Source organism: Octodon degus, unplaced genomic scaffold, assembly GCF_000260255.1.
Source record: "Octodon degus isolate 3935 unplaced genomic scaffold, OctDeg1.0 scaffold00006, whole genome shotgun sequence".
In the NCBI taxonomy this organism is placed as follows: Eukaryota; Metazoa; Chordata; class Mammalia; order Rodentia; family Octodontidae; genus Octodon; species Octodon degus.
Window position 1 is genome coordinate 11,136,290 of NW_004524582.1, and position 5,526 is coordinate 11,141,815.

The following is a 5,526-nucleotide window of genomic DNA, read 5'->3' on the forward strand; positions in this document are numbered from 1 at the left end:
GAAGCTCTCCCACACACTCATTGGGCCTGGGCTAGGACTGGGTCTTGTGGTTCCTGGATCGTGGCAGAAATTCCTACTTGGCGGGCGGGGTAGGGGAGGTGCTACGGAGTGGTGGGGGGCTTCCCAAGGGGGTAGAAGAGGGTCCCACCCATGCTGCACCTGGGCTGGAACAAGTAGGTCCCACCGGCACAGGGTGGCCGGAAGCTCTCCCACACACTTACCGGGCCTGGGCTAGGACTCTGTCTTGAATTTCTTACCTTCACTCCAGCTATTTACATTTTTTCCAACCTCTGTTGAGGTCTCTTTACCTTCCCACAGGGCTGTTGGGGTGGTGTGATGGATTGACTAACGGTGAACCTGTAGCACCCAGCTATACAGATCAGCACGGTGCTGGGTGTGGAAGGCCCACCTGAGGATTGTTGCCAATGGCATAAAAAGAGCTGGAGGGGAAGATGGTGTGCTGTTGATTCTCTTGGAGAAGATTTCTGCACTGACTTTTTTTGATAAGAACTCAGCTGTTATCATTGGAGGAGTTTAGGTCCTCACTGTTGCTGAGGATGGCTGCAGTGCTCTTTAGGAGACTCAGCTCTTACCTTTAGTGTGGCTTCATGGCTCCAGCGCAGACCCCTCAGCCTGCTGGCACAGATCCTTCATCACGCTGGTACAGGCTTCCTAGCTTCCACCGCAGACCTTTGGGCCTTCCTAGTGCAGATGCTTGATACAGACACACATGAGACATCATTGTGGGCTCCAGGCCTTATGGATTGGTTCAGGACATTGCTGTGGGTCCAGGCCCTTAGCTGATTCTTTGGGTCTCCAATGTGTGGAAAGATCTCCTGCACTCTTTTGCCTTTGACTCGCTTGGCGAATATTATAATCCTGAAAATTATATGTCCTATAATAAGTTTTTACCCTGGTAACCCCTGATTACAACAGATGGAATTCAAGATGACCCCCAACTGAATTATTCCAAAGTTTTGGCCCCAAGGGAAGCATCCTCACTCCCCATCAGTAAATCACTGTTCGCTTCCATTGGGGGGATTCTCTACTCTGTCACCTCAGGCTAGTTTCCCAGTTACCTGCTTGTTGGATTTGTCAGGGAGAGATAAATGTCAAGAATGGGCTCCTTTAACTCCAGCAAGGACAGTGCCAACTTTTGTCCTAGGACATGAAGTGGAAAGATAGCCCTTCCTCCCTGCCCTCGCAAAAGGAGGAGAGCACACAGCACCCGCAGCCCTCTCAAGGGAAGGTGGTCAGCCATGGCCCTCACTGGATGGCAGAGCAGGCTTTTCAAAATTCCCTTTGCAAGTCCTGCAGAGGTCTGGCTGCACCTCACTTTGGAATGGGGAGGCTTTTAAAAGCATTTTTTACTTAGGGTATTTTTATCAGACAAATATTTTTGTATTTTTAAATAAGTGTAGTCCATTCTTTTGACCCTAGAGGAAAAAGAATCTTAGGCTACACTTGGTCTTAAAACTTGGATTGTGTTTCTAGATCTCCCCTTTCTGAGCAACTGTGAGCAAACTGTGACTGAGCGATTGTAGGCAGGTGTGAGTCTCGCTTTCTTTCACAGTAAAATGGATTATTACTACATGCAGCTCAGAGAGCAGATACAAGGTTATGTGGAATGTTTTCTGTGGAAGCAGCCATCATGATGCTCAGGCAGACTGAATGGCCAATAAGACAGGTCTTAGTTTGTACTCAAAAACAGGTGCCCAAGCTAGTTCCAGTCTGCAGATGAACAGAAGATAAAAATGCCAGTTTTATATTTGTGTTTATAATTAACAAGTTGTTTTAAAGAGAGGCCCAAACAAGAAGATCAGTTTGCCAGAAGGCAGACCCCACTTCCCCTTTCAAATCCCCAGTGCTGAGTGCTCTTCTTGTGCAAACAACATGCCACACACCTAAAATAAACTAAGAACTAGGACCAAAAATTGGGCTTGGTTTTGACCTTATTTCAGATGCCTAATCCAGCCCTGTGTAAATCATGCCAAACTGTAAACTTCACCTACAGCTCTCTGAGAAGGTCTTTTCTGAATAGAAGGCATCCTGGGTGGACTGATAATACCCTCTGAAGCAGAACAAAGAAAATATACCCAGCTTACAAGAGCAACAATTGGGCTCCTTGTCAGTGTTTGGATAATATTTAGCTCTGGAGTTCTAGGGAGCCATGTCAAGTTTGCATACAAGAGGACAGTGACATGGGTAGCCCTGGGGCATCACACCAGCTCCTGGCAAGTGCCCTTCATGCAACAAAATCACTAGGCATCCCTGCAGGCTAACTGTGACCCACTGGGTGGTTTGTTTTCCTTGCCAGACCACTTTCCTTTTTCACTGGGTAACTGGATGAATTTGAAAGTGAGATGGCCCAGGTAATTTCAGGACTTAAGGAAGGAAATTTCAATTATTCCAGAATTCCACTGGATTTGATCAATAGCCCATCATGTATTAGAGTTGGTGCCAGGGCCCAGAGGATTGTGAAGGTGATTCATCAGTAAGACAAAGGAAGAAAAGGCTTTGGGCCCAAGTTCACACTCCTCACTAATAAAGACTGCCAGTACGTCTGACGGTAAATGGATTTCCTAGTTCTGAGCCACAGAATTAGATGTACCTGTCTGATTTTAGGCAACAGGGAACCACCTTCCTGTCCAAAGCAGGGAGTCCATGACACATGGCAGTGGGAAAAGGGGAGGAGCTGAATTGAGCATGCGCACTATTTCTTCCCACTTTACCAATGGGATCCATCCTCCTCTGTCTTCTAGAGTAAAGGGAAAGAGGTAGGGAGACACCAGCTTCTCCTGGGACTGGAAGGAAGCAACAAGGGTGAGGAGGAGACCTGGAGCCAATTGTGGTAAGACAAGAGATGGCAAATGTTAAGTCAGGGGAGAGGCACTCCAAGCTACACCCTGCCTCCCAGCCCAGCCAAGGCTAAACTTGGAAACAGGTCTCAGCTTCAAATCTGCAAGTGAGCCACTGCCCATCTCCTGGAGCGGACTTGGGAATAGCTGAATCTTGCCCATAGACCCACCAGCAGATGAATGGATAAAGGCAATGTAAGGTCAATGTACACAGGGGAGCACACTCAGTTATAAAGATAAAATGGAGTCATTTGTAGCAAAATGGGTACAGCTTGAATCCTTAGTGCTAAGTGAAATAAATCATTTAATGTTGCTTGATTTTGTTGTATGAGGAACCCAATGAATACTAATAGTTTAAAGAGAAAGTAAAATAAAGGAAGCAGGGAGATAAGCTCTATACAGATAAGAAAGGGGACTTAGTGATAGGAGAAGATAGGAAGTAGGGAAGGAAAAGTAGAAAGGATATAGTTGCCATACATACGTGTACCAATACCCCATGAGGACAGTGTTCATTATGCATCACAAATATCTACTAATACAATCGTTTTAAGTGCTTGTCATATGCTATTTTAAAATTTGAACCAGGAACATCACATAAGGAAGTTCTTGGAGCTGAATTCTACTATTCGGGGTTCTCTAAAACAAGAGCCACAGTATCCAAGGCTAACAGTGGGACCACAAGTTTCCTCGAGTTGTGCTGGTCCCTGGATCGCCACAGTACACATCAGATGCCAGTCCCCTCGCCAGAGCCTGTGAGCTCACCATTATTGCCTGATACTCTCTCCCCTGGCTTAGGCTGGTGTGAGTGGTGTTTGTGCTACTTGCAACAAGATGCGGAGGAGGAAGGGGGCCATGGGCCTTACTCAAATTTACCTACACACAATGAAGCAATCGAGATTCACATTCAGGTGCTATTTCCAAACCTTGATCTGCTTTGCACCACACCTGCTACCTCTTGCCTTGAAGGTGACAATCTGAAGTTCCCTAACTACTGACCTTAGGAAGCCTTCTTCCCATTGAGCCCTAGCTTCACCATGGAGGTCTGTGAGTCACGCTGCTGATAAGCCCGTGGGCTTTATGGGTCCTGCTCGGCCACTCAGTAGCTTGGTAACATTATTTTGCTTGAGATTTGGTTTTTTCATAGGTAAAATGGCACTGACAATAGCAATTTTCTTATGGAATTATTTAAAGGCTTAGTGAGCAGATGGCATATGAAGTACCTGTTGTAGTGGAAGTATTCCTTGCAGAAAGTGTGAAATAAATCTTAGCAGAGATTCATATACAGTCCCTGGTACTTATGGATCTCTTGTTTGTGAATTCATCACTGAAATGCAACACAAGTAAGTGCTCACAGAGCTTTTGAGTTCGTGTGTGTCTAAGTGCAGAGTGGCAAGAACTCCTGCACCACCCAGAAAGCACCTTCCCTGCTGAGACCGAGCATCTTGTTTCAGCTCGCAAGCTGCAAACGAGTGTCTTTTCATGATCTGTCTAATACTGTGTTTTTCTTTTTTCTTTCTTTCTTTCTTTTTTTTCTTTTTCTTTTTTTGGTGGAACCAGGGATTGAACTCAGGACCTTGTGCTTGCCAGGGAAGCGCTTATTCTACTGAGCCATCTCCCTGGCCCCTAATACTGTGCTTTTCACATTTTTGCCCTTTCTGTTGGAGATTTTTGCTGCTTGATACCCCCCCCCACACACACACACACAACACACATAGTGCTAATGTGTTTCTAAGCACAAGAAGGCTAGGGTGAGTTTTCTGGAGAAATACACATTAGGTAAATTTCATGCAGGCGTAAGATAGACTACTGTTAGTTACAAGTTAATTGCTAAGGACCAATGATAAATGCTAAACAAGGTAACTTTAATAAAAGCACACGTAAATCAAAGTTGCCTGTTAATCACTTGATAATGTTGTGACCAGAAGCCTCTATGTGACCAAACCTGCGTTTCCCTGCAGAGTACCTGTTGAGATTTTTGCTAATGCGATGTTCACAGCCATTTTATAAACAGCTACTACAGTGAATAATGAGAATCAACAGCAATAAAAAGAACAATGCTCATTTGTCATTATGGGTGATAGAATAATTAGAACTATTACTGTGCACTTAGGCAGGACAGGTGGACTATGGAGGATTGGCTCCCTGTTCCTGAGTTTCCTGATTGAGAAATGAGCAGCTGCCCCTGGATAAGAATTTCAGTAACAGGGCCAGTGAGATAGATCAGCAGACTAAACATCTGCTTAGGAAAACACAGGGACTGGGGTTTGACCCCAGCACCACATGCTATGCCAGCCTCACCCCTAGGTGTGCTGAGACAGCCACTGAGATTGGGCGGGGTGGTGCACTACTACAATCCCAGCACTGGGGAGGCAGAAACAGGAGGATCACTATGAGTCTGAACTCTGTAGTGAGACCCTGTACCAAATACATAAATGAAGAAGAAAGAGAAGGAGGAGAAGGAGGAAGAGGAAGAGAATGAGAAGGAGGAGAAGAGGAAGAGGAAGAGGAAGAGGAAGAGGAAGAGGAAGAGGAAGAAGAAGAAGAAGAAGAAGAAGAAGAAGAAGAAGAAGAAGAAGAAGAAGAAGAAGAAGAAGAAGAAGAAGAGGAAGAAGAAGAAGAAGAAGAAGAAGAAGAAGAAGAAGAAGAAGAAGAAGAAGAAGAAGAAGAA